Below are 27,137 nucleotides of genomic sequence, written 5' to 3' on the forward strand. Positions count from 1 at the left end.
TCCAATGCCCTCTGTCCTCACTTCTGCCTCTTGGAATCTCTAGTTTCCTTGAAAGCTCAGCTCAGAGGCCACCTGGAACATTGGGCCTTTCCTGACCTTCCCTGGCCTTCGTCTGGCTTTAAGCACAATTACTTGAATACCTGGGCTTAAATGTATGAGTAACCCGAGCTTTGTCCACCTTCCCCTTGCCACGGATTAAGTTCTGCCCCCACCCAACCCAGCTCCCTTCTCCAACTCTTGGGAGGATTTATTGGTTTTGGAGCTGAACTTATCTCTTCTCAAAAGAGGCACTTACAATTCAACATCCCTAACCACTTATCTTCTTTCTCAACTATCTGCATATGAATTACCCAGACTGAACCCAGGTCCCAGAGCCCTCCTCTCTGGGAACCTGCTAGAATCATTAGCATTTTGACACCAGCTTCATTAATTGATTTTATTTTTATATAAAGTGTCTGTGCTGGAGAAAACTGCATGCTTTAGCTAAATATATAGAGATTCAAAGCGAAAGCAGAATGGAGAGGCCATTCTTTGGATAGTCTCCTAGGCTTCTATCCTCCCCCCAATACACACATCTTTCTTTTTTTAAAAATTTATTTATTTAAGGCAATGTTAAATGACTTGCCCAAGGTGACAGGCAATTATTAAGTGTCTGCGATCATATTTGAACTCGGTCCTTTCAACTCCAGGGCAGGTGCTCTATCCACTGTGCCACCTAGCTGCTCCAACACACACATCTTTCCCCATCTTCCTGGGGTTTTTTCACTAGCTTCTGTTGAATCTGGGAATATAACTTTCTTTGATACTAGGAGGTTTAATGATGGAGAATAAGAGGTTGGGAGTTTCATCTTTTGATATATCTTAAGCTCTGGAGAGAAAAATCCATTCCCAACATCCTTTCCAAACTAGCCCCTTTGCTGTTCCCTTTCATTCCCCAATCACCCACCAGCTGTTGACCCTGAATGGAGGGGCTTAACTTCCCAGATCTTCAGTCCAATATGAAATAGGATTAATGATAGTGTTGTTGTGAGGAGCAAATGAGGCAAGGCACAAAGTACATTTTGATTAGATCTGTGATTTCATTGGTGTAGGGAAAGCCAGTTGTTCCTCTATTGATAAAGATCAGCACCTGTTGCTAGAATTTATGATCTTAGAGGGTAACTTAGGGGTCCCAAGGGGTGAAGCCACTTTGTCCTGGTCATACAGCCAGTATATATTAAAGTAGAAGTAGAACCCAGGTCTTCCTGGTTCTAAGATTAGTCACATTGCCTTTATATACTATATAACTGTCATCTGTGATCATAATTCATTTACATATAAGTTAAATGTACCACAGATATGATATCTATTTTAAAAATTATCAGACATTTTTCCTTTTCATCATCTTCTTACCTAAAAAAAAGAAAAATGGAAAAATGGAAAATTAAACCCCTTGTAACAAATAAATAGAATAAAGTGAAACGAATATCCATACTGACAAAGTCCAAAAATTTTTCTCATTCTGAATATTTAATCCATCACTTCTCTATCAGGAATTGAGTAGCATTTTTCAACATCAGTCCTCTGAAATCATAGTTGATCATTGAGTTCTCAAGTATTGTTAAGTAGTGTTTTTTTTCCCCCTTACAATGGATATAATATAGATAGCTCTCCTGGTACTGCTCATTCCACCTTGCATCAGTCAATAAAAGTCTTCTCAGGTTTCTCTGAAATGTATCCTTCTTCATTTTTAACAATACAACAGTGCTGCATTACATTCATCCATTGTGATTTGTACAGGTATCTCCCAATTGATGAGTACTTCTTACTTTCTAGTTCTTTACCTCCACAAAAAGAGCTACCATTAATATTTTTATACATATATATGTATATTTTATACATATACACCTAGGATATCCTTAGGGCATAGAATTAGTAGAGGTATTTCTGAATCAAAGGCCATGCATAGTTTAATAATTTTGTGGGCATGGTTCCAAATGATCTCTTCAGAGTGACTGGGCAAATTCATATCTTCACTAACAGTACATCAATGATTTTCCTACAGTCCTATCAACATCAGTCATTTTCCTTTTTTGTGTTATTATATCTGTTTTAAAGATAAACCAAGACTCAGCTGTGTGGATAGTTAACCTGGTGTAGTGCCTCAAAACTCTGCCCTTGAAAGATCTAGGTGGAATCCAACTCTAACCTCAATTAGCTGTAACTATGGGGAAGTCATTTCTCTAATCCACAATTTCCTCCTCTTTAAAATGGAGTTGTTTGAAAAATCAAGTGAGATAACATGCATAACATGCTCAGCAAACAACCTCACATTACTAAATAATTGTCAGATATTGTTATTAAGTGACTCGTCCATGTTTCCACTTACTGATCTTACCAAGTAAGCTGAGATCAGAGCCTGACATTTGTCAGTCCTTAATAAATGCAATCTCCTTCCTTCTTTCCTACTTATAGTGCCAAAGCCAGAATTCAGATGAAGGTTCCTGTCTCCAAGTCTAGCATTCTTTTTTCCGCCCATGATACTTATAAGAATCACAGAATCTGAGAGTAAATGGTGGTTTCAATGGCCATCTAATCCAATTCACATCTGGGGAAAAAAAATTCCTTTTTGAATATACCTTTGTTTGAAGATATCCAGGTGAGGATCAACCTATCCTACAGTTGGAGAATTCTAATTATATTTCCTTACTCAAATTACTCAGTCAATAAATATTTGTCAAGCAAAGGTTGGTACCTGCCCTCAAGGAATTTATACTGTTCTGGGGGATTCAAATAAACAAATGTGTACAAAGAAGCTATGTACAGCCTGAACTAGCTTCCCAGTTTCTACCCAGTACTGCAGGTTCTACTTTCTGGAGAAGAGGTGGGGAATCTTTTTTCTGCTAAGGGACATTTGGATATTTATAATATCATTTGTGGTCCAAATAAATTTATCAACTTAAAAATTAGTCTGCTATATTTGTCTAAACATTTAATTAATTCACCCCTAAAAAACTCCCAGATTTATTGAATTTTGAGTCCTGCCTGAAGTTGCTATGCAGCAGACATTCCCACCCCCTGCTCTAGAATCAAATGGAACAAATCAAATACCTTGAAAACAGTCACCATTTGTCCCCTGAATCTTCTTTTTTGCAAGCAAATACCCTCAGTTTCTTCAGTTCCTCAGATGGCATGATAGTGAAGCCCTTCAGCCTTCAGGTTATTCTCAATCTTCAGCTGATCCATGTTCTGAAAGTGTGGTACTCCGAACTGAACACAATATCTAGAATAAAGCATAGTCTAACAGGGACAGAATACAGACGATAGGACCATTACTTCCTAATAGTATTATTATTATTATTATTATTATTGATTACCAAAGGGACAATTGGGTTTCAACTGTTGGATAAAATTCAAGATAAAGTTGTCAGGAACAAGCCCTCTGGAAGAAATCCCTTCTATCCATAGCCCCTAGATTATAAGGAGCCCTGTACCACTAGGCAGAGGGCACAGGTCATCTGATTCTCAATGCCAACTTTCTTTTTTAGGTTTTATTTTTTCAAGGCAATAGGATTAAGTGGCTTGCCCAAGGCCACAGGTAATTATTAAGTGTCTGAGGCTGGATTTGAACTCAGGTACTCCTGACTCCAGGGCTGGTGCTCTATCCCACTGTGCCACCTAGCCGCCTCTCAATGCCAACTTTCATTGGACCAGATGACTATAGCTTCCCCCTTTCACCAGATAAAAAGAAGAACCAGTACTAAAATCTGACTGGATTTATGATCTAACTTCATCTTTCTGCATGAGTCTGTTTCTTCTGGGGTTCCTATCTTGAAAGGTGAACTGACTTTTATCTTCTTTAATAATCACTCAATTTATATTCCTTTAAGGTTTGCTGCAGAGTATGTCCCTCACTTGGGCAGCTAGCTGGTACCAGCCCTGGAGTCAGGAAGACCTGAATTCAAATTTGACCTCAGTCATTTACTAGTTGTATGACTTTGGTCAAGTCATTTAACTCCAATTGACAAAAAAAAAGAAAAAGGTATATTGTTCACAAAAAGACTGCTGTAAGCAGCAGCAAATATGATTCTCCTCCCTTTACGGATAAGGAAACTGGGCCGGAGGGGAGGAAGGGGCGGGGTGCCGGGATCATGATCTGAGGCCGAATTTGAATGCAGGTCTGCTCATTTTCCTGGCAGCTGGGTGTCAAAGTGGTCGGAGCCCGGGAGGCTCCTCTCCCTAAGTTCAAGCAGCCCAGGGTCCCTATTAGCTGCATGCCTGGGGGAGTCGTTGAACCCTGCTTGCTGCGGTGTCCTCATTATAGAAAGCGCCGGAGGAGGGCACGGCAAGCCACCGCGGGATCTCTGCCAAGATGAGCCCGGGGACAGGGTCGGCACAAGCCGCGCGCAGTGAGGGGGCCGGAGCTGGGGCGGGGCTCTCGGTGCAAATCCTGCTCCGTCCCCAGCTAAGTCGCCTCCGCAGGGGAAAGGGGGCGCGACGGCAGCGCGGGGATCCGTGAGGCCGGCCTTGGGAAGTCTGGCACCGGGCGCTCGGGGCGGGCCCCGCGGGCAGAGGAGGGCGCAGAATTTAGGAGGAATGCTGGGGGGCGGGGCACTTCCACAGGTGCCCGGGAGGGGTGGCCTTGGCCGAGTCGCCCTTCCCGGGGCTCTCCCGGCCGAGGGGGCGGCGCCGGGGCGGGGCTAGCCCCGGGATTGGCCGCGGCGGAGGGCAGGGCGGGGGGCGGGGCCGGCCGCGGCAGGGGGAGGGGCGGGGGGCGTGCCGGCAGGAGCCCCTCCCCTCCCCCCGGCTCAGGTTGCAGCTTCTCCGGGAGCCGCTCACCTTTCCGGGCGCGGAGAGCCGAGTCCCGCCGAGTCCCGCCTTCCGGAGAGGAGCGGAGCGGGGCCGGAGCGGGGCCGGAGCGGGGCCGGAGCGGGGCCGGAGCGGGGCCGGAGCGGTTCGGTGAGTGCCGCCGGGGCCGGGGCCGGAGCCGGAGCGGGGCGGTGAGTGCCGCCGGGGCCGGGGCCGGGGCCGGGGCCGGGGCCGGGGCCGGAGCGGGGCCAGAGCGGGGCGGTGAGTGCCGCCGGGGCCGGGGCCGGAGCCGGAGCGGGGCGGTGAGTGCCGCCGGGGCCGGGGCCGGGGCCGGGGCCGGGGCTGGGGCCGGGGCCGGGGCCGGGGCCGGGGCCGGAGCGGGGCGGTGAGTGCCGCCGGGGCCGGAGCGGAGCGGGGCCGGAGCGGGGCGGTGAGTGCCGCCGGGGCCGGGGCCGGGGCCGGGGCCGGGGCCGGGGCCGGGCCCTTTGCGGCCGGAGGAGGGGGCTGCGCCGAGTCCCGGAGCGAGGCCGGCGGAGGAACTCTTAAAGGGGCCGCGGCGCCGCTGGCTGGGGCGGGGGCCGGCAGGAGCGCCCCGCGTGCGCTTGGGGGGGGCGGAGGGCGCCGCGGCCCCGGACTCCAGGTGGCCCGAGTCGGAGGGGCGCCCGCGCTTTCAGCCGCCTCCGTCCAAGGGGCTGCACACGGGCCCCGGGGCCGGCTCAGCTCGGGCTGGGCTTTTCAGAGACTCTGGGGCAGGGGCTCCTCGAGGGCCTCCTGGAGGGCCGGGGGGGCCCCCGCCCCTCCCCTCCAGCCCGCAGGCCCAGGGCCGGGGATGGGCGGCCGGCCGGGGGAGCAACCGGGGCTGGACCGGCCCGTCCCGACGGAGAGCTTCCCCCTTGTCAAAGCCCCCCTGGCCCCCGGGCCGACCCGGGGCTGGGCCGATGGGGGCTGGCGGTGGTCCAGCCTGAACCCACACGGGGAAGAAGACTCGTGCCCGTTGCCAACCCCCAGGCCTCAGCGTGAATCCCAGGGAGAAGGAGAAGGGAGATGGGAAATGGCTGTGCCAGCTGAGGATTCCCGAGGCCGGGGGTCAGGGGGCTCCTGTGTGTGAGCCCCACTCCCATTCCTGCACCCGGGGCTGGCCCTCACTGCCTCCAGGTTCCTGGACTACGGGGCCCGGCCTGGCCCGGCCCGGTGACTCACTGACACCTTGCCCCGGTCGTTCTGTGGCAGCTCCACGTGAGAGTCCGTGTCCCCTCCCCCCCGCCAAACACCGGGCACATTCCACGATAGAGAGGAGTGAGCTGAGCTTCCGGAGCAGAGAGGGGATGGGGGCTCCCTTGTTGCTTCTAGGGAGGCTCTGATTGCCGGGAGGGGGGGGGAGAGAGAGAGAGAGAGAGAGAGAGAGAGATTAAGGGGTTAAGCCATTCTCTTCACCACTCTACGCCTCAGTTTATTCATCTGTAAGAAGAGGGAGTTGCGGTAAGAAGAGAAGCTCTAAATCTGTGATCCAAGGATTCCGTTTTCCCTGGGGGATGGGGCAGAGAAGAGGGAAGGACCAATGTCTCATTACTTGATGCGTTTAGGATGGGAAAGTAATGCCTGGTCCCCAAAACTTTCTCCTGTTGCCTGGAAAGGATTACTTTTCCAGCAACCAAGCTATATGGCAATTCACTTCAGCCTGGGCTTCTTCAGGCTTTGTTGCTTTTCTGAGCAGCTGCGATTAAGGGGTTGGCATACAAAGCCCTCTCCTCACAGGTAGGAGCCTCCATATTCCCGTCTTCCTAGACAGCCCTCTCCCGTGGTCTGTTTATCATAGTTTTGACTCATCCCAGTCTCATCTGGATGTTCAGAAAACAAATTGGTCTTGGACAAATTCTATCATCCTTCTCAGCTCCTTGTTTCCTTATCTATAAAACGGTGGAGGGGGCTGATGGTCTCCAAGGTTCCAATGTACTTTAATGGAGCAGGATTCTGTCATTCCCTTCTTCTCACTGAACTAGGACTCCCCCCCCCCCCCCCCCCCCGGGAAGGGAATAGTGGGGTTGGGGAAGGCGATGGAATGGGGAAGGAATCAGAACAGGACTTCCTCCCTGTACCTGACAAAGGCAGACTTAGGAAGCAAATAGGTCCTTGGAACCAATCTCTTCCCAGGGTCAGGTTTCTTGCCTGGGAGTCTCCCACTCTAGCTGGGATGAGAAGGAGCTGCCTTTTAAGGTTGCATTTATTTCCTCTACAGTTCCAGGGACTCTGTTCTCTGCTGCCCTCTGCCCCCTCTTTAGGAAAAGGTTTTCCAAATTCCTGGTTTAAAAAAAAAAGCAACAAAACAACAACCCTATCATTGCCCCAGCCACTCTCTGTTTCTTAGAATTCTCAGTCTTAGTTGGGGGGCAGGGGGGGGATACTCAAAGTACCCACTCTTCCCCCTGATTCTCCTGATGCTGACTTGGGCCCTTCAGGGTAGAGGAAAGCCTTTGGACATTGAATGCTTTTGTTTGGAAGGAAAGCTTCTTCCTGATTGGTGGGGAGGGGTCTACTCTGAGCCTGGCCAGGCAGAGGAAGGCAGGAACAGGCTAGTCCACCACCTCGAGGTGAACCACTAGGTGACTATCTTTCTTGTTATGCCAAAGGAAAGAAGGGAGTGCAGCCCAGAGAGAACAGATGTGGAGAAACAAGGCCTAGAATCTTGAAGGGGAAATAACTAACTTGTTAGCCAGGGACTAATAAGTCCTGTTTACCCAATGGGGGTGCAAGTGGATGGTGGGGATTTGACAGTCCCTGATCTTGGAATTTCTTTTTTTTTTTTCCAGGACTGCCTCTGCAGGGCAAAGTGCCTTCCCCAATCCTTAATTAATTACAGCCACTGTTCTGTTCTGGACTGCTTTGGAGTAGGCTCTGCTCCAGACTTGGGTGATTAGCTTTGGCCCTTTAGGGGACAGTGGTGCCAGACTCTCTCCCCACAATTTGCACCCCCATACACACACACACTGTAACTCATACATGATGTCCTGCCTTGACCTTTTCTTTTCTTCCCCCTGCCCTTTGCCCGACTCCCCCAAACCTGGACCCTGTGCCCTTCTGACGGTACCTGCTGAGTAGGCACTTTCTCATCTCCAAGGGGAGGGCAGAAAAAAAGCCAGTTTTTTTTCCTTCCTGTGCTCCCTTCCCTATAAGCTTAAGCCTGGGTCTCAAATCAAATCATGCAGAGAAGGAAAGTCTCATAAAATTTAAGAAGGAACCATGGAGATCACCTAAGTTAGGCAGTCTGGCACAAGAGATAGAATACCAGCCTGAGAATCTGGAATTCCTGCATTCAAATTCTGCCTTGACACATTGTCCACCAATTAGGCATATCACATTTCTGAACGTTCTTTGTCAATGCATGTTATGAGATAACTGACAAGGTATTTTGCAAACCTGGAAATATTATTCAAGCAGTAATTATTACCTAGGCACAAGATCATGGATTTAGAGCTAAGAGGGACCCTTGAGGCTATCTAGTTTACTATTCGCTTCATTTTTACAGATGAGGAAATGAAGGTCCAGGTAAGTGATGTAGGTTGTTCAAGGTTAAGTCTTAGGGCTGAGATTTGAACCAGAACCAGAATGAGGAGCAAGGTCTTCTGATTTCCAAATCCAGCATCCTTTTTACAACACTACATCAACCCTAGCATTTGATAGCTGGGGGAGCAGAAGTCCCTAGACTTTATGATCACTCCCTGTAGATGGCCACAGAGTTTGTTGCTGGGATAGGTAGGGAAGTAGTGAATTAGACCAGGGCACCACTCTGAGAAGGCAGGAAGCAATGGAACCTCCTGACTGAAAGAAAATCCATCTGTTCCCAAAGTCTCCTCTGCTCAGGGTCAGAAGAGAAGGAAAGAAGCTAGGCAAGGATATAGCTAAAGACAAAAATAGCCCCCAGAACTCTGGCTCTGAAGGAGAAATTGAGGGGACACAAGAGAAGACACTTTCTGGGTAGCACAGTCATGATACATGCTTAATCATTGATGAATATTTTGTATATATGTTTATATGTATGTTTTCTTAAAAAAATTTAAAATATATTTTATTATTTTTCCAACTACATGTAAGGATAGTTTTCAGTGATTGTTTGCAAGGTTTTGAGTTTTATGTTTTTCTTTTCCTCCCCTTCCCCCTAACAGGAAGCAATCTAATAAAAGTTATACATGTAAAGAAGAATAAAATCAAATTGGCAAAAAAAAAGCCATTGGAGAGAAAAAACCATAATATGTAAAATAACTTTGAAAAATTAAAGATAGTAAGCTTTGGTCTGCATTTAAACTCCACAATTTCTTCTCTGGATATGAATGGTATTTTTCATGCCAAGTCTTTTAGAATTGTCTGTGATTATTGTATTGCTGAAATGAACAAAACCAACATATCACCCAGTGTTGCTGTTAGTGGCTGTAATGCGCTTTTGATTCTGCTCACTTCTCTCAGCAGCAGTTCATGCTAGTCTCTCCAGGCTATTCTGAAGTTCCATCCCTCATATAGTCCCATCACATTCAGATACCACAATTTGTTCAGCCATTCCCAACTGATGACATCCCCTTATAATTTCCAATTCTTGGCTACTACAAAAAGGAGTTACTATAAATAGTTTTGTACATGTGGGTTTTTACCCTTTTTCATGACCTCTTTGGGATATAGACCAAGTAGTAGGATGTATATGCATGTTTTTGGAAAAGAACTTAAGGACTCTGAATGTAGAAATGGTTTCATTTTGTTTTGCATTTCTTGTGTTTGGCTTATATTAGGTGCTTAATAAATTCTTGTTGATTGATTGACTATAGGGCAAACTTAATGAAAGCTGGGGCTGTGTTTTGTTATCTTTGTAAACAGTACTTTGTACACATTAGGCACTTAATAAATGGTTGACTTAATGAATGAGTGAATGAGAGTTGAATCTCCTTTCTCTGAGGTCTTTCAGAGCAGGTAAAGACCCTGTAAATACTCTGAACTAGGAGAAGTAGAATTCTACCCAGAAGCAGGACAATAAATTAGATAACCCCTGAAGGGCCATTGTGTGTTGCTCTTCTGATCAGCTTTGGCAAATGGAAATGGGCTCTCTCCCTAGAGAAGCAGGTATGATCAGTCTGACAGGCCCTAATTAAGTGTACTTTGCTCCATTTGTCCTAAATGTGGGGTATCAGAGCTTCTTTACAATTGTGAATTTTGATTTCATCAATTTTTCCCCCATGACCCCAAGTTTTGCCAGAACCATGGAAGGGATTTGTGGAGTCAGCTTGACAAAGTGGAAAGGGCAATGGACCTATACCCAGAAAAGCTCTAGGTCAACCCAGCTAAGTCACCCTAAGCAACTGGTTTCTTTAAACCTCATTTTCTTCATCTGTGCAACATGGTCAGGTCATTGGCATTGAAGACCACATATATATTGTTTATTTTTTTTAGGTTTGGTTTTTTGTTTTTTTTTTACAAAGGCAATGGGGTTAAGTGGCTTGCCCAAGGCCACACAGCTAGGTAATTATTGTCTGAGGTCAGATTTGAACCCAGGTACTCCTGACTCCAGGTCTGGTGCTCTATCCACTGCACCACCTAGCCGCCCCCACATATATATTGTAAAGTACTTTATAAGGCCCGAATATTATCATTACTGTTGTTATAAGTCCTGGCAAGTTTGTTCTCCTCCTTGTTTCTCCATCTGTTCTCCCCTGGGCTGCATCCCCTTCTTTCCCTTGACAAAACAAGAAAGATAGTCACCTAATGGTTCACCTCAAGGTGGTGAACAAGTCTGTTCCTGCCTTCTTCTGCCTGGCCAAGCACAGAGCAGACCCCTGCTACTAATCAGGAAGTTTTCCTTCCAAATAAATGAGTTCAGTGTCCAAGTTACATAGGATCAGGAGAAAGCACTCCATGGAAGAGTTTGAATTTGATGGGGATAGGCAGTGGGGAACAATTGCAGTCTGTCAGGGAGAGACATGAAGAAGTTAAGTAAAGTTAGCAAGCATTTATTTATGCTGTGGGTAGAGACTGTGATAAATTGGTGATACAAAGAAAGGACTGGGTGCCATAATCTAAGCCAATACCAAATCTTATCATGGCGCCTTCCCTGGAGAGTGCAAGCATTTAGATGAGATACTAACTATTGATGCCCATAGAGAGGGGCACCAACAACTAGACAAGTTCCTCTAGTCCCATTCAAAACTGTTCCATAGTGTCAATTCTTTTGGACTGAGAGTCTGAACCCTGGGTTTGAGTTTCAGCTCTGGCTCTGCTCAACTAGTTGGCTGACCTTGGACAACTCACTAATGATCTATTGTACAGATCCAACATATTTGGATCACTATCCATTGCTGCCCCTTACACCTCCTCTACAGCTAAGCAGATGGTCTTCAAGAATTACTGTGGTTGAAAAGTACTTCCCAGGACCCTCAGCAACTAATCTGGAAAATGAGCTTCTCTGAACTCAACCAGGCAGATCCTTGGGCACCAGATCAACTTTTCCTGCCTGGTTAGAACCTGCCAGTTAGATCTTCACTGACAAGAGTCTTCAAGAGTTCAGTCATCCCCAGACCATAATGAGGCACTAGAGTAGCATCCACTAGGGTCAAGGCATTCTTAGAGATGGAAAGGGGCAATGAAGTCCAATGGAAAGAGAGTGGCATTTGGAGTTGGAGAACCTGAATTTGAATTTCAACACCCCCCCCCCCGACCTTTGGCTAAACATACTCTAGGTCTCAGTTCCTCATCTGTAAAAGAAGAGATTCACTAGATGACCCCCAAGAAGTTGTGGGAATTGAATGAAACACACTGACTCCAATTTATGACTCAATTCTGGATCTAGTTCAGTTCTTTTTTATTTAATTATGGGTCTAGTCCAATTTCTGAATTGTGAGAAAAGTATATGGCATTGTTTAACCTAGTTCTGCATGCTGGGACACTGGACCACCTCTATCATTTACTTAGAGATCCTTGCCTAAAGACCTAGGTTATGCTGACTAGAAACCTGATCAGATCCAAAGATTGATGCAAAGCGTTTTCTCACAATTGTAAATGTCAAGCAACTCATGGGTCTTATCTGAAAACTGTCCTATATTGGTCAATCAGTTATTGTTTCCATGTTCCTTTGATTGTATACAGATACTCTGGCAAGTGGGACACCTCCTTTTCTGAATTCAGGGAATTACACCTATTTGTTCTCCTCTTCCCAGCTTGGAAAGCCCTAATATTTCCTTTAATTAGAAATTAGATTACCTAATTTTGCATCCTGAGAAATTGTTTTCCTTTAATTAATAGGCTTTATTTGATTAATGTGGCAGCTAGGTGATAAAGTAGATAGTGCACTGATCCTGGAGTCAGGAGGACCTGAATTCAAATCTGGCCACTGGCAATAGTTTTGTAACCCTGGACAAGTCATTTAACCCTGTTTGCCTTGGTTTCCTCATTTGTAAAATGAACTAGAGAAGGGAATGGCAAACCACATTCTCTGCTAAGAAAAACCCTAAAAAGGGTCATGTAGAGTCAAACATGATTTTTAAAAAATTGAATTATTGTTTTTAATGCATGAAAATCTGTCTCACTCTGTATTTGAACTGACTAGGGAATCCATTGACCCATTTATTATGCCTGTTTTGTTAATAAATCACATAGCTCAGATTATGTCCTCAGTTATTATTAATTATCCACCATACTTCTAGTTCAAAATCTAGTTCAAAATAGTCCTATGACCCGAATTTCACCAGGGCACTGCTTCTTAGCCATCTGGCATCTGTGTGATCATGGGGTACTTCACTCTTCTTTGGGTATCATATTCCTCAGTTGTAATGTGAAAGTCTTGGAGTAAAGTTGCCTTTCATCTCTAAGTAGATGGTTGTGATATGTACTATGCTATGACAGACATCAGGAGGGCACTTTAAATTTCACACCTGCCATGTTTTAGTTAAGTTGAGTATTTCTAATATCCTGATTCCTATTTAACAGAAAGTAAAGTGACTGGTCCAGGGTCACACAGCTAACAAATATGTATACAGGGCTCTATCCATTAGACCAATGGGTTCTCGCAGATGGCAGACTGATCTGTGTATAAGAAGAGGATTAGGTAAGAGGGAGTCAGATGAAGGAGAGTTCACTTCCATCTGTGGAGGCCAGGAAAAGCTTTGCAGAGGAGGTGTCTAAAGCCCCAAGGGTGCACTTCAACCTTTCTCCCAGTTCTAGGGGTATAGCCTAGGCTCCAGCAGAGGGAAGCCCCCCCCCCACTCTAGAAATTTCCCACACACACATATCAGACAGTACAAGATCTAGTGCAGTCAGATAACTGGATCCCAGCCATTCCCATCCCTGACCAAAGCTTCTTTTGTCATTACCTCACAGCTCCCTTCCCAAAGCCTCAGCTCAAATGATCCTGCAATATTAATCAAGTAATTATCGAGCTCCTAATGTGAGTCCAGCCCTAGACTAGGAGCAGAGTGGAATGACAAAGAAGGACTGGAAGCAGACCCTGTCTTCAGGGAGCACAAGCTCTTGAGAGAGCATTTAAGGGGCAAACAATTGCTCAACTCTGATACTGCCAATATGATAGGAGGTCAAAAAAGATCTAAGGCAATTATGCAGGAGTTGGGTTTCTAAATGATGTGGGGTTAAGTCTTCCAGTCATGGGGGAACAGCATAAGCAAAGGAGGCAGAGGGATGGTAAGGAATCCTGCCTAGAGAAGAGACTAGGGCAGTGGAGATTCCAGTTAGTCTCTTGTCCCTGGAAATCATTAAACAGTAGCTGGAGACCTCTTGTCACAAAGTTTGTCGAAGGGTTCCCTGCATCACATGGAAAGTTGGATTTAATGACCTCCATTAACATTCCTTTCAATTCTGAGATCTTCTGGAAAGGTTTGAGAAGAGGGTGAAGGTGAGGGAGAAGATTATGCAGGATCAAGGGAGAGCATGCCTTAAAAAAGTCTGAATTTGATGACAGTAAGTAATAGGGAGCAATTGCAGGCTGTGGGGGAGAAACATAATGAAGGCAGTGTTTTAGGAAGTTCAGTTTGACATTGTGTGAAAGACTGGAGAAAGACTAGCTGTCAGCTAGGAAGCTATTATAGGAATCCAGGATTGACGTGCAAGAGGCTTGTGGACTGAGAGGAGGAGGGGGAAGAGGAAGGGTAGGAAGGGCGTATAAATAGGAATGTGACAAAAGATGCTGTGAAATCCTAGGATCATAAAGCAAGAGCTGGAAGACACATCAGAGGTCATTTTGTTTGTTATTCAGTCATTTCAGTCCTGTCTGACTCTTCTTAACCCCATTTGCAGTTTTCTTGGCAAAAATACTAGGGTTTGCCATTTCCTTCTCCAGCTCATTTTATAAATGAGGAAACTGAGGCCAACAGGATTAAGTGATTTGCCCTGGGTCTAACAGCTAGTGAGTGTCTGAAGCCAGACACTCCAGGCCTGGCACTCTATCCACTGGGCCACCTAGCTGCCCAACCTTGTTTAATCTCCTTGATGTAGATAGAGAAACAAAGACCTAGATGTTCTGTGATATGTCACGGTCACATGTCTAGGTGCCACCTAGGTGCACCAGACTTGGAATCAGAAAGATCTGAATTCAAATGTGAAATCGGATTCTTACTGTGTAACCCTAGGCAAGTCACTGAACCTGACTGTCTCAGTTTTCTCATCTTTAAGATGGAGACAATAATGGCACTTCCCAAAATTGTCATGAGGATCAGATGAGATAATATTTGTAAAGGCTTAGAAGAATGCCTATTAGATAGTAGAAACTTAAATAGTTGTTTCCTTACTTTCTCCCTATCTCTTTTGTCCTATCTTCCTTTCTCTTATCCTATATTCCTTCCTTTATTCTTTCCTTTCTTACTTCCCACAATTAGTAATCAACAGAAGTGTGATTTGAACTCAAATGTTTTAACTGCAAAACCAATGTTCTTGATTCTGTAACCAACTGTCTCCCCTTTTTTTCACTCTTTACCTCTGTTACTACTTCCCAAGATGGGGACTATTCTGAGTCACTTTCCAGCTGAAGGTGACTGTGGGGAGGAGAGATCTGGGGATAGGAAACTTCACCTGTAAAGAAGGACAAACAAACAGAACTGGAAAGAGAAGGCCAAAGGAAAGTGATTTAATGGTTGCCACTCCATTTCTTCCCAGACAAAGGGTGGCAAACAACATTCTTTTCATCTCTCTTTATCCAGTGATTAGCCTGGCACATAGTAGGTTCTTATTAAATGCTAATTGGTGGAACCACTCTACTAGGGGAAGAATGATGGGGAAATGGGCTTAAGCTAATACAATAAGGATATAAGAATTTAACAGCCTGAATTTATATAGTCCTTTAAGATTACAAAATATTTTTTCAAGCACTAAATGTTACATGTAGAATAGTAGCCTATCTGATCATCATAATGCACCTGGAAGTCAGGTGTTAGCATTATCATCATCATCTTTATCATTTTCATCATCATTATTATTATTTCCATTTTATAGAGTCCCAGGTTAATTTGCTCAGGACTGCACTGCTATAAATGTCCAAGGAAGAACTTAAATTAGGCTCAAAAAAGAACTTCCTTTCATGGATGTGAGACTAAGATGGGAAGCAGTGGAATCTCCCAAGGACTTAGGAGGCAAATGGATTCACCTGGGCTGGTGAAATCCTCCATTGGGATGGCTACTAGAAGGGTAGCTCCAGCCAGATGAATGATGTGTGCAGGGATTGTCCTAGCATGAATTGTAGCCTCTCTCTAATTCTGAGTTTATCTCTTGGGCAGCATGCTTTTGGACTGGTTTCCTAAAGAACATCTCTGTCAAATATTTTAATCAGTAAACATTTATGAAGCACTTACTATGGACCAGACACAGACAAAAACAAAATAATCCCTTGTGATCTATCAGGAAGACAGCATATATGTGCTAAAGTCTCAGGACAGATTTAAGCTTTTAATAATAGACAACTGCACTAAGATTTTGGGGACATCCTACATACAAGATAAATACAAAGTGATTATATTGGGGAAGTCATTGGCAATTGGAAGGATCAGGAAAAAATCTTGTGGAGAAAGAAAGGGGCTCTCAAACAGAACTTTAATGAAAATCAGGGAGTCTTCAGGTTGGAAGCAAGGAGAAGCTACTTTCAAGGTCTAAACAAAGATATAAAGAGGAGAGTGTATCATGTATGTCTAATAATACGAGCTTGATTGGACTGTATGGTGCCTGAAGGGAAGTATTGTTGTTATTCAGTTGTTTTTCGTTCATGAATGACTCTGACCCCATTTGGAATCTTGGAAAAATTACTGGACTAATTTGTCATTTCCTTCTCCAGCACGATATTTAGATGAAGAAACTGAGGTAAGCAAGATTAAATGACTTGCTTACAGTCACGCAGCTAGTAAGAATCTTAGACTGGATTTGAGCTCAGGAAGATGAGTCTTTTTGTCTTCAAACTCTATCTCTCCATCATCTTGCCTATGAGGTGAAGTAATATAATAAAGCTGGAATGGCAGCTTGGGGCATCTAGGTGGCACAGTGGATAGAGCACTGACCTTAGAGTCAGGAGGACAGGGATTTGAATCCAGCCTCAGACACTTAGCTCAGACACTAGCTGTGTGACATTGCCTCACATCCAGGACCATCTCCAATCATCCTGATTCCTATCTGGCCACAGGACTCAGATGACTCTGGAGGAGAAAATGAGGCTGGTGACTTAGCTCAGCTTCCCCTCACTCAAGTCTAATTCATATGCTTGTCTTGTCACCACCTCCCTGATGTCTTGGTCTTCTTCAAGATCAAAGACAAACATCCTAATCAAAGGCAGCTTGAAGGCAAGCTGAAAAGTTTTAAATGCCAAAGCGAGTTTTTACTTGATCCTAGAAATAATAGAGAACTATTGGAGTTTATTGAGAAGGGCAGTATGAGTATGGTATGGTGGATGCACTTGGAATCAAGGAGACCTAGGTTCAAATCCCACCTTAGACATTTATCTGCTGTGTGACCCTATGCAAAGTATTTTATCTCTCTGGGCTTCAGCATACTCATCTGTAAAATAGGGGGATTGAACTTTAATGACCTCTCAAGTCCTTCCAGTTCTATGGTGATATGATTTTCTTGAGTGATATCTCAAGGATAAGACTTTAATAAGACTTAGCCTGATGAAACCAAATAAAGTAGACTTCCAAAAGGCAATAATTGTTTCATCTTTGTCTTTATTGATATCTGTCATTTAATTATTTATTTTGTATTCAGTTGAATAATAAAATAAATTCTCAGGGTGGGATTCACAGATGGGGAAGGGTAAATACTAGGCAGCTAGGTAGCTCAGGGAGGCTATAGAAGACCTTAGTTCCAATCTAGCCTTAGGCACTTAACAACTGTGTGACCCTGGGCAAATCACTTCACCTTGTTTATTTTCCTCATCTGTAAAATGAACAGAATGAAATGGCAACCACTTCAATAACTTTGCTAAGAAAACCTCAAATGTGGTCAGTCACAAAGAGTCCAACACAACTAAAATGACTCAACAACAACCACAAGCACAGGGTAGAGAAGGGTAGGCATATTGAGGGATGGGAAGAGGCTCTACTTAGGGGTAAGAGCTAAAGATTCTCTGAGTTTGTCTTTTAGGGATTTGAAAGGGGATATTGAGAACATGGACATTTAAGCTCCAAGATGCTCTCCTGTTCTGAAGATTACTCTTCAGGGAAATAGTGTTTTCTGATGGGCTCGAGTTTAAAGTAAGGATAAAGAGGAGTTAGATAGCCCAAAGAGGGCCAGGAAACCTTCCCCTTAAGAAGAAGCAGAGAGGAAAGTTTTTACCCTACCCTATTGACCCAGCTCCGCTTCTTAAAAGGATGACATCACTATTATCAGTTTTGAGTCTCCCTTTAGGATTCCACCCTTTCCTAATCAGCCCCCATCCCACCTGGTTCCAGGTGGGGCTGTGGCTTTAGGTTTGGCTCTTCCCTAGTCTTGAGTCATCCCACAGATGCCTTGGGAGATGCTAGGATGAATTGGGGAAACCAGGGAAAATTTCCTTGTCCATTGTCTTCCTTCCATGCCTTCTTTTGATCCAAGGGCTCCAGTTGGATCCAAGAGATTCAGCAGTGTTTCTCCCAACCCATTCCAGACCCTTCAGGTCAGCAGATATAACGGAGCCTTGTCTCTGAGTCAACCTGTTGTATTATTTTGTTTTATAGTTATCTACATATATATTATGTCTAAACTTTGTATCTCCCCTAGGACCTAGCACAACCTACTCTGTGTTTGTTGTTAATTTGTGACAAAACTCTAAGGAATTTTCAGATGCTTCAATTATAAGTCATTTTGTCCAAACCCCACCTTCTCCTTGTGTTGGCAGAAACCTGCCTCTATCTAACCTAAGAATGGGAGGGTCTTCCAGAAGTTAAAAGATCTCTCAAAATGTGATTGATTCTGTTTCCTCCCATCAATTTATAAGCTGTAATCTCCATTCTTCCTTTTTTGAAACAGGCCTGTATCATTTCACTTTTCACTTTCTATCCTTTTAAAATTTTTTATTTATTTTATTATGAACTTAAAAAGTAAAACAAGCATTTCCATAACAAAATAGAATAGGAAAAAAACAGAGAATTGCACCTGAAATTAGAAATGTAACATAACTTGCTATTCCTTTCAAATATTAAAAAAAGTTGTGTAATTTTCTTTTTTCTTCCTTCCTAAATTTACCATTAGACAGAAATCTGTTGTGTTTGTGTATGTGTGTTTCTTTTTCTGAATGCAGACAGCATTTTCTTTCATAGGATCTTTTATCCTTTTCATAATAAATAAAAAGCACTAACAATAAATAAAAATAAAAACAAACAAATTAATAAAACAAAAGTCATCTACACATATCTATTATAGTACCTGCCGTTTACATTTACAATCCTTGTTGGTTAAATAAATAAATGAGTGACCCAGGTAATCCTGTACCTGTTAAGGGGAGCATAGGAGGAAGATAAGAACTGTTAATTTGAATTTCTTGCATTTTGCTAAAATCCTAAAACAAACTTGCTCCAAACAGAGAAAATGAGAAATAGAAAAGAGCAATGATTTTCCTTGGTACTGTAAGACATGGGCATTGCTTCCCTAGTATTAACTCACCTTGTGAACTTGGACAAATCATCATTTTGATTAAATAAGCAGTTAACAAGGGGATTTAGGCTCATTGATAGAAATCTTGAGTTTGTATAGTATAGTAGAAAGAGTGCTGGCTTTTTAGTCAGAAGCCCCGAGTTCATATTCTAACTGCCATTTATTGTCTGGGTAAACTTAGGGAAATTGCTAAATCTCTGTGGACTTCAATTTCTTCATTGCTAAAATGAAGGAGTTGGATTAGATATTCTCTAAGGTCCCTTCCAGTTCAAAATCTATGGTCCTTTGACTTCTTAATGGAGCAAAGCTCCCTCAGAGGGTGATGGGGTATTTGTTTGTCTAATGGCATCCACTTTAGAGCAAGGGGAAAGTGATGCAAAAACTCACCTTGCTAACCTGGTCCATCCTAGAAGATTGCCTCCACCCCACCTCCCATCCTTGCTTCCTGAATTCCAAATAGAGGCTTATTAAAAAATCTCTGAATTCTCATCATTGCCTCCAAAGCATCTGCTGCTGAGAGGAAGAGGGAGAGGGAGAAGGTGTGGGGTGAAGTGCAGGACTTGAGTTAATCCCTTCAGTCTTCCCTCCCTAGGGGAGATTACCTCTGAGGATATGAAGTTTGTAGCCACCTCCCTTCTCCAGCTTCTGTCTTATATCTAGTTCCCTTTGGAGCTGAGCAAAGCTGGGGGACACAGCACGTCATCAGAGCAAGAGTTTTGTTGGGGGACCTATGTAGAGCTTGGCTTCTTCATGAAGATACAGAGTCTCGAAATCCATTACAGGGGAACTAAGCTGCTTTTGGCAAACCATAACCTTTATACTAGGGAGAACGTCACTGTGATGGGGAGAAGAAATGTTATCAGTTCTATCAGCAGCCCTCCTGTTGAAACCGTGGCCAGGTTTTCCTGGTCAGAAGGGAATGTCTCCAAAAAGTCATTAGACAAAGTTATATAGATGGTTGTGACGTCTGTAAAGCTCAGTCAACCACGGTCTTTTGCTCTTTTGAAACATTCCTAAAGCTGGCAGGGAGGTACATGCAGGGTGATGGAACACATTTGCCTGGACCCAGGCCAGGCTTTCCCTCTGACGTTTTCTCTGGGTGAGGGAACCAGCTGTTGGGCCTTCTTGTCTTCATGAATTTACTCAAAGTCACCTCCTCCTTCTGGATCTGAGCCAGCAATGTCTGGAATCTGAAAGTCAAGGGACTGGAAAAGCACAGTTCGACAGGTTACCTTCCTCTAGACCAGGTACTTACTTGGTGGAGGAGTAGATAAAAGAGAATGAGAAAGGGCAGGAGATGGGGTATAGGGAAGAACAAAGACCATAGGATCCATCATCATTATTGTATTACCTGGCATTTTTGTATGGGTTGACAAAGTCATTTGTAAATACATCATTTGAGCCTCCTAACAATCTTAAGAGCTAGATACTACAGCTATTACCCTAATTTTTTAGAAAGGAAAACAGAAATTTAAAGAAAAGTGACTTGCTCAGTGTTACACAGTGAGAAAGTGTCAGAGGTGGGATTTGATCTCCAACCTTTTTGACTCCCGAGTCCCACCCTAGGTCCTAGACACTAGAGCTCTCTCCATTCTCTAGGCTCTGACATTGTAAGATTTAGAGCTGGAAGAAACCTAATAGTACATCAAGACCAGCCCTCTCAGGCCCAGAGAGGAAAAGACACTTGCCTAAGGTTGCATAGGTTATAGACCTTCTGACCTGATACCATCTCTTTGGATCAACACATTCACCCTCTCCATGCTTCAGTTTCTTTCTTTGCAACAAAACTGTCTTAATTTCTCCAGGGAAAACAACTCTAGTCATGGTTCCCATGGAGCTCAATGAGGTTTTAGCAATAATCTGTGTGGCATCAGCATGGCCTCATGGTTAGAGATTTGGCCAGCAAGACCCGGATTCAAGTCCTATCCCGACACATACCAGATGTATGACCCTGGTCAAATCATTTAACCTCTCAGTGTCTCAGTCAACCCTCTTAGACAATAAGTTACCAAAGAACTACCAATTTGCATTGATAGAATAATACCAGACCTGTCAAGCTCAAGCCAATTGCTTGCAAAACTCCCAAGTGCTACCTAAATCAGATTAAAATGTAATTGAGGAATGTTTGACAAAATTTTAAAAATATATAATACAACATAGATAATGTTAATTTGTGAGTTTTCAGGTCAATATGCAAATATTTCTATTGAATTTGATACCATCACCCTTCACCAAGGAAATCACAATTTTATTCCCTATCCTTTTGTGGCCTCTCTGTTTAAAAATCAATTTTGCACATGTTCGTTCACATGATAGTTACAAGGACCCTGTGAGTAATGGAATGATGGACAACAGGGGTTATTATTCCCATTTAGCAGATGAGCAAACTGAGGCACAAGGAAGCTGAGTGACCTTCCAAATGTCACCCAGCTCATTACTTCCAAAGGGTCTCTGACTTAGAGTGCTTTTCTCATTATGATATGCTTTAGCTTTCTAGCTTACTTCCAGTTGCCATATGGTCACCTTTCCCTCCTCCTGTCAGTCCAATGCTAAACTTGTCTTTGGGTCTAGCCTTTCCTGACTTAGGATAGTAGCTCTAATGCCATTCTCTTCCAGAACAATCTGATTGTGACCCTCTCAACTATCCAGTCCCAAAACCTTAGAATTAATCTTTGTGGTCTTGGTTGGGTGGGTGGGGGTTGGGGGAGAGCAGAGTAGAAGAAAGGCAAGAAGACCAGGGGCCAGGGGCCTGGTTTGCTCTGGCCTGCTGGGTTGGGGGGGGAGGGATGGTTCCTATCATACTGACTCATGATCCCCTGAATTCTTGAGCAATGTGATATAATGGAAAGATTTCCCCTGGTTTGGGAGTCACAAGACTTAGGACCTAGTCCAGGCTTTGTCACTAAATTTCTTCATGACCTTGGGATAACAATCACTTCCCTTCCTTGACCTTCAAGTCTACTTAGTGACCAGCTATACTCCAGAATTCCTTCTAAGTTAAAATGTGACACCTCACCAGGCTGTCAGAGGGAGAAGGGGGGAGGGGAATGAAGGGTCTTCTTCCTGGGCCCAGCCCTGTCTGACCACTGTGAATTGTTAGTAGGTCCTCAGGAGGGTTAATAGCATAGCAGTGGTTGGTCCTCTTGCCTTATCCCCTTCATCCTCTACATCTTCTGTATTGTCCATTGTTAGTTACTTCACCCTATGGCTGACCATACTCTTTATTTCCCTTCCTCCACCTAGATCTTTCATCTCAAGATCTCAGAGCAGTTTATTGGCACCAGGGAAGCATCCCCTTGCCAACTTGACCAAGCCTATCTTTGGGTGGAGATCTAACATTCAGGGCTATATAGGGTTCAGAAGAAGAACCTGTGCCCAGAAACTCTTCCTGGAATTCTTTTCTTGGGGTACTTTTATTGCTTGGAAGGGAATCAAGATTCAGGTTTGACTGGGATGAGGTGGGGCAGAATAGAAGCCAAAGATGGCAAGGGGGCTGGCAGGAAAAAAATAATATTTAAATTTGGGGGAATGGGAAAGGATACTGCCTAGAGGAGAAGAACAACATGGCATAGGCATCTGCTTCTGCCATTCATAGATTGTGTAAACTTGGGCAAACTTCCCCTTTTGTGAGTCTCAGTTTCTTCATCTTGGACCATTGGACTCGATTTCCAAGGTCCTTTCTAGCTCTCAACATTTTATGATTCTACCCCTTTTCAAACTAGAAGGAAAGCAAAAATGAGTGAGCATATCTGGGTTTTTGTGTCGACATTAGCACTTGGCTTGCTCCCAGGCCTTCTCCCCTCAAGCTCCTCCTTCCCCTGCCATGCCACTTACCACCCCCCTTCTCCACCCCATCCCAGCAGGAAGTGCCTGGGTAGGCTGGCGTCAGCTCAGGAGGAAGTAGAGAGTGGGGCTGAAAACTTTCCAGACTGACCTGGATGGGGGAAGGAAAATGGTTCCTCTCCTTCAGGAGAGGTGCATGACCCAAGCAGGAGATTCTAGTCTGCTCCAGGCTGAGGGGCTTGGGCAAGCCTGGGGTCCAATTGATAAATCCAGTACCCTTTAGTCTATGTCCCTTTCTTTCTGCCGGCTACCTGCCCTCAGACACTAATCAGAATTAGTACAGTCTTCCCTCTCTTCCTCTCCTCCTCCAACAAATTCAGGCAGTTTAACAGCCTCTTTAACTCCTTGTTGACCAAGCAAACTAACTCCCCACCCCCAAAGCTAGCATCTCCCTCCTTAGCCTGTCACTAGTCTTTCAGTGACAGCCCCAACTGGCTCTTCAGTCTCAGGGACAAAGGCCACACTGTGCCACTCTGCCCTGTCCTGGTCCAGCTATAAAGCCAGTCACACTGAGACCCTGTGTCTCCAGCTTAGGGCCGAGGGGAAGACAGCACCAAGGTGACAGGCTGCTTTTCCTGACTTTCTTCTTCCCCTCACCCCACAAATCCAGGGAACTGATTCTCCCCAGAGAAACTTGACAGAAGGCAGTTTGTGTTTTGACCTAAGGAACAATAATTCATTCACTGCCTAGGCTGACCAGTCATACCAGGGACTATGTTGGCTTCAATACCCTGATTGTCCCTAGCATAAAGAGGGCATCCACTCTCCAGCTGTGGTCATCTCTTTCCCAATTGCCTGTTCCCCATCATCATCAGTAAGTCATTCCCTGTATCTTCACATCAATTCTACTTTTTTCCCTTCTGCTTCTTTCTTTCCTTCCTTTTCCTCCTCCTTCCTTCTTCCTCTTCTTTCTCCTCCTCCTCCTCCTTTTCTTCCCCCCTTCTCCTTTTTCTTTCCTTCCTCCTTCTTCCTCTCCTAATTCTCTTCTTCCTCCTCCTTCTCCTTTTCTCATACATGTGCACGTAAAACATTTCCATATTAGTCATTTTGTGCAAGAAAGCTAAAGAAAGGATTAAAGAAAAAAATGCTTTGGTCTGGATTCAGATATCAGTTCTTTCTCTGTAGGTGTTTTTCTGAAAAGCATTTTTTAGCAGGAATCCTTTGAGATTGTCTTGGACCGTTATTTTGCTTAGATTAGCTAAATCCTTCACAGTTAATCATCATACAATGTTGCTATTACTTTGCACAATGTTCTGCTGGTAGTGCTCATTTCACTTTGTATCAATTAATGTAAGTCTTTCTAGGTTTTTCTGAAATTATCCTCTTTGTCATTTCTTATAGCACAATAATATGTCTTTACAATCCCTTGTTTAGCCATTCCCCCGTTGATGGGCATTCAGAGATTCTTAACCTGGAGCCTATGGATCCTCCAAGCAGTTGTGAATAGATTTCAAGGAGTCTTTATTTTTCACTAACTTGTAACCCAAATTTAGACATAACTCCAATTATGAACATTCTGAGAAAGGGTCCATAGGTTTTATCAGATTATCAGAGAAGTCCCTGACACAGAAAAAACTAAGAATCCATGTTCTAGGAAATAGCTGATTCTCATCTCCTCTTGTATCCAGCCAGCCAGGCCCAAATAATTTGTCTACTCCAACTCCCATCTACCAGCAAGAATAGGTTCCCTCAGATCATAATGTTTCTGGAATCCAGGGCTAAGGTTCTCTGCCCATGAATTTAGTCTGGAACCCTGAAGAGAGAAGCTGTGACTTTAAGGCAGGTTCTCTTTTGTTTTAGGAAATTCTCTACTGCCCTCCCAGAAAGTCTTAAATCAATTCCCCCCTTGGGAAAGCTGGATGGAGATTTCTAGTAGCTACTGGTGGATTTCTGAGCCACAAACTGAACATGCCATTACATAAATCCTCAGTCATAGGATGACTTTATGGGGTTGCCCTATTTTCAGAGGGTAGAATGGCTGGCCACTCCTAGGTGGGGCAAAGTTGGAGCTCATACTAAGCCTGGGGGCTTTGAGCTGACCCCCAAACTAAGCCATGGCCCCAGAGCTGCCACTGAGTTTTATCCTTCCCCTCCTCCTTCACTTCTCTGTAGGTGATAGAAGGTGGTAGTGATAAGAGAGAACCTGAAAACATTAAGGATGGTAGATATCAGAAGAGGGAGCTTGGGATAGTGGGAAGACTAAGTAGACTTAGAGTCAGGAGACACCTAGATTTGAACCCCATATATAGCTCTTATTAGTTATGTGACTTTAACTGAGCAGGTCATTTCACCTTGAAGTTTCTGTTTCTCAGTTTCTCTTTCTGTACAAGGAAGATAAAAATATTTACATTTTATTTTATTATATATTTATACTTATTTTATTAGGTATTTAAAGTCTTCCATAATCTGACTGTAACCTACCTTTCTAGCCTTATTATTCACAATTCACCTTTGGTACTCCACACAGACGAACTTTCTATTTTTTTATTAAAAAATTTTTATTTACTGAAGGCAATGGGGTTAAATGACTTCCCCAAGGTCACACAGCTAGGTAATTACTAAGTGTCTGAGGCCGGATTTGAACTCATGTCCTCCTGACTTCAGGGCCAGTGCTCTATCCACTGCACCACCTAGTTGCCCCCAAGCTGACTTTCTCACATATCTCATAGATAACATTTTCTTTCTCCTTGCTTTTACAAACATAAGCTGTCCTCCCAAACCTGAAATGCACTCCTTCCTCAACCTCCACTTCTTAAAATCCCTGGTTTCCCTCAACACTTAGCTAAAAGAGAACAGAGCACCAGCCATGGAGTCAAGAAGACCTGAATTCAAATTTGATTTCAGACACTTATTAGCCACATGACCCTGGGCAAGTCCTTAACCCCACATTGCCCCGGGTGGGGGGGGGGGAAGAAAAGACTTAGCAAAATGAGGCCTTTCATGACCTCCTAATTACTAGTGCCTTCCTCCCCAGTTGCCTTGTATTTTGTATAGAGTCAGCATGGCATATTGGATAGAAAGCTGACCTTGAAACCAGGAAGACCTGGGTTCAAGTCCTATCTCTAATCCACACTGACTATGTGACTGTGGGCAAGTCACTTTATTTCTTTATGCCCTAGATAGCGTTAAGATTTTTTTTTTATGTTGTCAAGAAGATGTGACTTGCATTAGGAGAAGGAATTTCTTGACAAGAAGATGTGACTTGCATTAGGAGAAGGAATTTCTTGACTTGGAAGTCCCCTATACTAATGGAAACATAGTCCTCATCTCCCCTGTCTATATTTTGTGTAGACTTCTATATGTATATGCTGTTTTCCTTGTTGGGATGTGAGTTCCTCAAAGGCAGGGACTTTTTAGATTTTATCATCTGTAACCTGGTACTGTATTGCTTCATTTATGCTTGCTTGCTTGATGGACTGATTACCCACCTCGCCAGGCTGTGATAGGGAGAGTGCTTTATAACCATAAAAGCCCTAGACAGTGGTGAGTTATTATTATTATCCTTAATTGTTCTAGGGCAAAGATATTTCCCACTCCTATTTGAAGTCTCTCTTTTCCTCTTATGTCCTCAGGCTTTCACCACCTCTGGCAGCCTCCCCCTTCCTCCTAGTACATAAACATCTGATCTGTGACTCAGGACAGCTGGGTCCTGTTCCTGGTCAGCCCCAATGTGGAGCCCTGGCCTTGCCCTCACTGACTTGGGGGAAGGCTTCACTGTTACCATAGTGCATACATAAGACATTCTTTCTGTTTTCCAACTGTAGGGAAGGGGTATTCTAGGAAGCCTGAGGCTTTGAGATGGGTAGGAGAAGGGAACCTGAGGATGACTTATCAGTCTGAAAGCTTAGGAGGTAGAGGAAAAAAAACTATATGCATCATCCTCTCTTGAGGGTCCAGCTAGATGATCCAAGACTACTAGAGAGGTATTCACAATAAGAACCCCATGAGAAGCACTCCAAGGCCAAGTCCTAAGAGTTTACTGGTAGGAAAAAAGTAAGAGCCTCTGGGTACAAGGGGGATACCTACAGACCCACCCCTATACTAATATACTTGAAATATTTCCCATATCTTTTCTGACCCTTAACTTTACCATCTGAACATTGTATATTTACCATCTGGGCCAAGGTTATCTCAACATAGCAGGAGGAATTATATGTGCAAATGGGTAGAAATCAGGGGTATATGTCCCCTGTCATTTTATGACCAGTTGCCCCTGATGTTCATTATCATTTTTTAAAAACATTTTTAATATGTGAAGCTCTATTCTGGGCACTGTATGGAAGTGGTTAAGAGCTTGCCCTTTCCCTCTAGAAACTTCTAGTCTAAAACAGTTTAAATTGTAATACAGAATATAAATCAGAATTTATAGTCTAATACAGATGAAATGTACACAGGCAGTATAACAGAAGCACTAGTGA

At 44.1% G+C, this 27,137-nt stretch overlaps 1 protein-coding gene across 1 annotated transcript in view; it reads left to right on the forward strand.

The window, feature by feature from the left end:
• The first annotated feature begins 4,814 nt into the window (after nucleotides 1-4,814).
• Nucleotides 4,815-27,137, forward strand: part of CDK18 (cyclin dependent kinase 18) — a 53,583-nt gene continuing 31,260 nt past the window's right edge. The window contains exon 1 of the mRNA XM_074222491.1: nucleotides 4,815-4,938. The gene's annotated coding sequence lies outside the window, so the exon portion shown is untranslated. The remainder of the gene's footprint in view (nucleotides 4,939-27,137) is intronic.

The sequence above is a fragment of the Macrotis lagotis genome, chromosome 2 (genome assembly GCF_037893015.1).
Source record: "Macrotis lagotis isolate mMagLag1 chromosome 2, bilby.v1.9.chrom.fasta, whole genome shotgun sequence".
In the NCBI taxonomy this organism is placed as follows: Eukaryota; Metazoa; Chordata; class Mammalia; order Peramelemorphia; family Peramelidae; genus Macrotis; species Macrotis lagotis.